Raw genomic sequence first — 8,038 nt, forward strand, 5'->3', positions numbered from 1 at the left:
ATCATAAATAAAATTATTTTTATACAAACATTGCACACACAAGCACACGCACGCACACGCGCACTCACACACACACACACACGCAAGCACACACACTGATAAAACTCGACTTGGTGTTTACTTTATTATTTCACATTATGTTAGCTTAGGTACAAGTTTATTTCACCTGAAGATTAGACACCCCAGAAGTTAAAGGAATTTGATTAAACGGCCAGAGAACAGTGCAGTATGTTCATTGGTAAATTAGTGTATGTACGAGTGTGAATGACCACTAGGAAGTTAGTATGGAAATTTACGGTCTATAAATATTATACAGAAAATAGTACACAAATGTAAGTGCCAATCATGTGGTTATACGTAAGTGTGTAAATATATATGTAAATTAGTATACAAATGAGTACGAACGGTCAGTCGTAAATCAACCACAAACTCAAGGCCACAAAACACCAATATCGGCATACGTATCGGCACTAACACCGATCAAGACATCATAGGTAATATAGCACCTCAGAATATCATAATAAACTTGGTAGCTGGTGAGGGTGGGCTTGACGGGGCTGAACTAAAGATGAGTGTGAGGGGAGGGTCGCCATGGTGACACTAATGACGTCATACGGCCCCGTCTATGACGTCAGCGCTCTGGTAGGTGTTGTGCTTCTTGTTAAATTCGAGAGCTCTTCCGCGGCTGTGGGTGAAGTTGGGTTAGGTTAGGTCATGTTTAAATTAGGGTAGTTAAGGTTATGTTAGATAAAGTTATGTTAGGTTATGAGTGCTTGGGTTAGGATATGTTATGTTGAATGAATAGTAGAGCAGCTTTAATTTTGGTTAGTTTAATTTAGATTAGATTAAATTAAATTAGAGTTAGTTAAACCAAGTAAAATGTTAATCATCCCCCTCTCTCTCATTCACCAGCCCCCCTCTTTCTCTCCCTCTCCTCACCTACACCGGACGTAGCAGCAACCCAGGAGGAGAGCCAGAAGAAATCCAGCCAGAAGCCCAAGGCATGACCCCAGCACCCCCACCAACACCACCCGGCCCGTGGCACTCTGATGTACCTGTGGGACACAATACCTGTACTACGAGAGAGAGAGAGAGAGAGAGAGAGAGAGAAAGAGTAAGTGAGATAGAAAGACAGAGATAATTATAGATAGACAGACATGTATAAAGAGAAAGAGAGAGAACACGCCACCTACCACAAAAGTCTCCTTAACAGAGAGACGGGTCGAGTCGTCCTTGTCTCTCCTGATCCTCTCCATCACCGCCTCCCGCACCATCACCAACTCTTCCTCCACCACGAGGAGCGGCTCCTCCACCATCTCCTCTTGTTCATCTATCTCCACCAGCTCCTCCTCAGACGATTTTTGTCCTGAATCGCCTCCTAGGATGGTAGAAAATAGATATATAGATAGACAGAGAAGAATATATATATATATATATATATATATATATATATATCACAAAGAAGTATGTCTGTGTGTGTGTGTGTTTTTGTGATGCTGGATGATGTTATATGTAGTGATGATGGGTGGTGTTATATGTAGTGATGATGGATGGTGTTATATGTAGTGATGATGGATGGTGTTATATGTAGTGATGATGGATGTTATATGTAGTAATGATGGGTGGTGTTATATGTAGTGATGATGGGTGGTGCTATATGTAGTAATGATGGGTGGTGTTATATGTAGTGATGATGGATGGTGTTATATGTAGTGATGATGAATGTTGTTATATGTAGTGATGATGGGTGGTGTTATATGTAGTGATGATTACACAATAAGAAAATAAGAGTTTAAAGCTAAAAATATGTACTTTGCTGTACCGTTGTAGTAAAAAACATGGTGGAACGTACATACACCGTTAATGAACTATTGATGGAAGAAAAAGTTTTGGGGACTGAACAGTGACACAATGTGGAACATCCTGGAGGGTGGTGTCCTACCGTGGCCTAGCGAATGAGCCGCCCGGAGGGCGGCGTTTCTGCTAGTGTGTGTGTGTATATATATATATATATATATATATATATATATATATATATATATATATAATGTGTGCGTGTGTGTGTATAGATGTAAGGCAGGCAGGCAGGCAGCTGCCCCCAGGGACCCTCCTCCTTAGGAATGGTACCATCCCCAGGGGAACTCCCATTGGCCACGGCGCCCCTAGGGACCCTCACAGGGTCGGAGGCGCCCCCAATGGACCTCCCAGGGGCGGAGTCGCCCCCAAGGGACCTCCCAGGAGCAGCGGCACCCCCAGAGACTCTCCGTAGAGGCAGCAATGCCCCACGGAAGCCCGCTCAGGGGCGGTGGTCCCAACAATGGGTTTCCAAAGTGCGATTTCAGTGTTAATGTGTTATTCTATAAATACTTTATTAGTTAAACTGCTTTAATTTCAATTCTGAGAGAAAAGAATATTTTGGTCGAAAAATTACAAAGGTGTAAGGCAAAATTTTTTTGACATTCTCGGCCAAAAATAGATTTGGTTCAAAATCTCAGTATAGGTACTCCTGAACATGCTGATTAAGGCTATGTCAACACAAATTTTATATCTGGATTATTATTACGTGTTCAAATGGCTTTTAGAAAATGTTAATTACTTTTGCAATGCTAATTACTCGCCACTTATGGGTTTTCAAGGTTCCTTTTTGGTGCTTGTGTATTATTCTGGATGTATTTAAGTAGTTAGGCACATTAAATTTTAGTTCTGAGAGAAAAAGTATTTTGGCCAAAAATCCCATTAGGGGTAAGGCTTACAAATTTTTGCATTTTCGGCCAAAAAATAGATTTTGTTCAAAATTTCAGTATAGGTACTCCTGAACATGCTGATTAAGGCTCTGTGAACCAAAATTTTATATCTGGATTATTACTTGTTCAAATGGCTTTTAGAAAATTGTATTTACTTTTGCAATGCTAATTACTCGCCACTTATGGGTTTTCAATGTCACTTTTTGGTGCTTGTGTATTATTCTCGATGTATTTAAGTAGTAAGGCACAATACATTTTAGTTCTGAGAGAAAAAGTATTTTTAGCCAAAAATCCCATTAGGGGTAAGGCTTACAAATTTTTGCATTTTCGGCCAAAAAATAGATTTTGTTCAAAATCGCAGTATAGGTACTCCTGAACATGCTGATTAAGGATCTGTCAACTAAAATTTGATATATGGATTATTGCTTGTTCAAATGATTTTTAGAATATTTTAATTACTTTTACAATGCTAATTACTCGCCACTTATGGGTTTTCGAGGTCATTTCATGGTGCTTGTGTACTATTCTGCATGTACTTAAATAGTTAGGCACATTAAATTTTAGTTCAGAGAGAAAACGTATTTCTGGCCAAAAATCCTTTAAGGCATAAGGCTTACAATTTTTGTCAATTTCGGCCAAAAAATGGATTTTGTTCAAAATCTCAGTATAGGTACTCCTGAATGTGCTGCTTAAGGATCTGTTAACCAAAATTTGATATCTGGATTATTACTTGTTCAAATGGCTTTTAGAAAATTGTAATTAATTTGCAAGTCATTTGAATAAGTAATATTGCAGATATCAAATTTTCGTTAACAGATCCTTAATCAGCATGTTCAGGAGTACCTATACTGCGATTTTGAGCAAAATCTAATTTTGGACGAAATGCCAAAAATTGTAAGGCTTACCCCTTACAGAATTTTTGGCCTAAAATACTTTTTCTCTCAGAACTAAAATTTAATGTGCCTACCTTCTTAAATACACCCAGAATAATACACAAGCACCAAGAAATGACCTTGAAAACCCAAAATGGCGAGCAATTAGCAATGCAAAAATAATTAACATTTTCTAAAAGCCATTTGAACAAGTTATAATCAAGATATCAAATTTTGGTTAACAGATCCTTAAGCAGCACATTCAGGAGTACCTATACTGAGATTTTGAACAAAATCCATTTTTTGGCCGAAATTGACAAAAATTGTAAGCCTTATGCCTTAAAGGATTTTTGGCCAGAAATACTTTTTCTCTCTGAACTAAAATTTAATGTGCCTAACTATTTAAGTACATGCAGAATAGTACACAAGCACCATGAAATGACCTCGAAAACCCATAAGTGGCGAGTAATTAGCATTGTAAAAGTAATTAAAATATTCTAAAAATCATTTGAACAAGCAATAATCCATATATCAAATTTTAGTTGACAGATCCTTAATCAGCATGTTCAGGAGTACCTGTACTGCGATTTTGATCAAAATCTATTTTTGGACGAAATGCCAAAAATTGTAAGGCTTACCCCTTAGAGGATTTTTGGCCAAAAAATTGATTTTGTTCCAAATCTCAGGAAAGGTACTCCTGAATATGCTGCTTAAGGATCTGTAAACCAAAATTTGATATCTGCATTATTACTTGTTCAAATGGCTTTTAGAAAATTGTAATTAATTTTGCAAGTCATTTGAATAAGTAATATTGCAGATATCAAATTTTGGTTTACAGATCCTTAAGCAGCACATTCAGGAGTACCTTTCCTGAGATTTGGAACAAAATCAATTTTTTGGCCGAAATTGACAAAAATTGTAAGCCTTATGCCTTAAAGGATTTTTGTCCAAAAAATACTCTTTCTCTCTGAACTAAAATTTAATGTGCCTAACTATTTAAGTACATCCAGAATAATACACAAGCACCAAGAAATGACCTCGAAAACCCATAAGTGGCATAATACCATCTGTGAGGGAATTACTACACCACGTGAGGCCCCTCATAACACCATATGTGAGGGAACTACTACACCACGTGAGGCCCCTCATAACACCATCTGTGAGTGAATTACTACACCACGTGAGGCCCCTCATAACACCATCTGTGAGGGAATTACTACACCACGTGAGGCCCCGCATAACACCATCTGTGAGGGAGTTACTACACTACGTGTTTGCTGTTCAACACCTACAATAATCTGTATGTTCACTGTATGTTCCTTTACCTTTCTCTAATGAAGGCTTTTGTTAAACCACCAATGTATGTAATAAGTCATTTATGTCCAATGTATATTTTCAGCCTTCGGGCTGCAGAAATTTTTCAATAAACCGTTAATTACTATTATTGTTATTATTATAGAAAACGGGAAATTTGTATCATAAAAAAATGGGAAATATCTATCCGGGAAAGTTGGTTATCTACTTTCCCGAAAAGCAGATAGATTTTCTACTTTTCGGGAAAGTAGATTATCGACTTTTCGGGGAAGTAGATTTTCGAATTTTGGGGGAAATATTACCTAATTTTGCGATGTAGATAATCATAGAAAACGGGAAATTTGTATCATAAAAAATGGGAAATATCTACTTTCCGGGAAAGTTGGTTATCTACTTTCTTGAAAAGTAGATAGATTTTCTACTTTTCGGGAAAGTAGTTTATCGACTTTTCGGGGCAGTAGATTTTCGAATTTTGGGGGAAATATTACCTAATTTTGCGATGTAGATAATCATAGAAAACGGGAAATTTGTATCATAAAAAATGGGAAATATCTACTTTCCGGGAAAGTTGGTTATCTACTTTCTTGAAAAGTAGATAGATTTTCTACTTTTCGGGAAAGTAGTTTATCGACTTTTCGGGGAAGTAGATTTTCGAATTTTGGGGGAAATATTACCTAATTTTGCGATGTAGATAATCATAGAAAACGGGAAATTTGTATCATAAAAAATGGGAAATATCTACTTTCCGGGAAAGTTGGTTATCTACTTTCCCGAAAAGTAGATAGATTTTCTACTTTTTGGGAAAGTAGATTATCGACTTTTCGGGGAAGTAGATTTTGGGGAATAATTACTTCCGCGAGAGATAATCATAGAAAATGGGAATTTTGTACAGGGAAATGGGGAAATTATTATCTACTTCCCGAAAGATATTTTTGGGAGATTATCGACTTTCGAGTTTCGGGGAAATATACGTGTTTGCGAGATTGTGCATGGTAATAAAATCGAAATATCTACTTCCGGGGTTGGTTATTCACTTCCCAAAGTAGATATCTCTTCTCGGGAAAGTAGATTATCGACTTTTCGGGGAAGATTTTCGAATTTAAATACTAATTTGCTTGTTATCATCTGAAAACGGAAATTTGTATCATAAAATGGGAAATATCTATTTCCGAAAGTTGTTATTTATCCCGAAAAGTAGATAGATTTTCTACTTTCGGGAAAGTAGACGACTTTCGGGGAAGTAGATTTTATTTTTTTGGGGAATATTACCTGATTTTATAGAAAACGGGAAATTGTATCATAAAAATGCTTTCGAAAGGTCTACTTTCCGAAAGTGTAGAGGTTTTCTACTTTTCGGGAAGTGATTATCGACTTCGGTGCGTAGATTTCGGCTGCGAAAGTAGATTGTCATAAAAACGGGAATTGTATCATAAAATGGAAATATCACTTTCCGGGAAAGTCTACTTCCCGAAAGTAGATATTTTCATTTTCGGGGTATTTATCGACTTCGTGATTTCGGGAAATATTCAATTTTGCGATGTAGATAATCATAGAAACGGGAAATTTGTATCATAAAATGGGGAAATATCTACTTCTCCGAAAGTTGATTATTTACTTCCCAGTAGATAGATTATTTCGGGAAAGTAGATTATCGACTGAAGTAGATTTTGAATTTTGGGGAATATTACCTAATTTTGAAAACGGAAATTTGTATCATAAAAACTGGGAAATATCTTACTTTCCTGGAAAGGTTACTTCCCGAAAGTGTATGGTTTTTTTCGGGAAAAGTAGGTCGATTTCGGGAAAAGCGATTTGGGGAATATTAATTTGGATGTAGTGATAACGGGAAATTTGTATCTAAAATGAAATATCTGCTTTGGTTGTCTACTTTCCGGAAAGTATATATTTTCTATCGACTTTTCGGGGAAAGTAGATTTGATTTTGGGAATATTTTTGCGTAGATTATCATAGAAAACGGGAAATTTGTATCATAAATAGGGAAATATCTACTTTCCGGGAAAGTTATCTACTTTGAAAAGTAGATAGATTTTCTACTTTTCGAAAAAGTAGATTATCGACTTTCGGGGAAGTGAATATTTTTGGAATATTAGTGGGTTTTTGTGTTTTTGGGATTTCGGGAATCTTTTGGGGAAATATTACCTATTTTAAAGTAGATTATCTAGAACGGGAAATTTGTATCATAAAATGGGAAATATCTACTTTTCCGGGAAAGTATTATTTTACTCTTCGAAAGTAGATAGAATTTTCTATTTTCGAAAGTAGATACGACTTCGGGGAAGTAGATTAATTTTTGGGGAAATATTACCGACTTGCGAAAGTAGATATCAATAAAACGGGAAATTTGTCACAAAAAAAATGGGAAAATATCTACTTTCCGAAAGTCGATAATCTACTTTCCCAAAAAGTAGATAATCTACTTTTCGGAAAAGTAGATAACCAACTTTCCCGGAAAGTAGATATTTCCCATTTTCTGTGATACAAATTTCCCGTTTTCTATGATAATCTACTTCACAAAATTAGGTAATATTTCCCCCAAAATTCGAAAATCTACTTCCCCGAAAAGTCGATAATCTACTTTCCCGAAAAGTAGAAAATCTATCTACTTTTCGGGAAAGTAGATAACCAACTTTCCCGGAAAGTAGATATTTCCCATTTTTTATGATACAAATTTCCCGTTTTCTATGATAATCTACTTCGCAAAATTAGGTAATATTTCCCCCAAAATTCGAAAATCTACTTCCCCGAAAAGTCGATAATCTACTTTCCCGAGAAGTAGAAAATCTGTCTACTTTTCGGGAAAGTAGATAACCAACTTTCCCGGAAAGTAGATATTTCCCATTTTTTATGATACAAATTTCCCGTTTTCTATGATTATCTACGCAAAATTAGGTAATATTTCCCCCCAAATTCGAAAATCTACTTCCCCGAAAAGTCCATAATCTACTTTCCCGAAAAGTAGAAAAGCTATCTACTTTTCGAGAAAGTAGATAACCAACTTTCCCGGAAAGTAGATATTTCCCATTTTTATGATACAAATTTCCCGTTTTCTATGATAATCTACTTCGCTAAATTAGGTAATATTTCCCC

At 36.2% G+C, this 8,038-nt stretch overlaps 1 long non-coding RNA gene across 2 annotated transcripts; it reads right to left on the reverse strand.

Annotated features, from left to right (window-relative positions):
- Positions 1-253: 253 nt before the first annotated feature.
- Positions 254-1,393, reverse strand: LOC121859624. 2 transcript variants are annotated; one of them, XR_006087686.1, is made up of 3 exons: positions 1,194-1,393; positions 940-1,055; positions 254-685 (listed from the first exon to the last, which is right to left on the reverse strand). It is a non-coding gene; the product is annotated as an uncharacterized LOC121859624 (long non-coding RNA). The 2 variants fall into 2 exon arrangements; XR_006087685.1 differs by lacking the exon at positions 940-1,055.
- Between the last annotated feature and the right edge of the window lie 6,645 nt (positions 1,394-8,038).

Source organism: Homarus americanus, unplaced genomic scaffold (genome assembly GCF_018991925.1).
Source record: "Homarus americanus isolate GMGI-L3 unplaced genomic scaffold, GMGI_Hamer_2.0 scaffold7626, whole genome shotgun sequence".
NCBI classification, from domain to species: Eukaryota; Metazoa; Arthropoda; class Malacostraca; order Decapoda; family Nephropidae; genus Homarus; species Homarus americanus.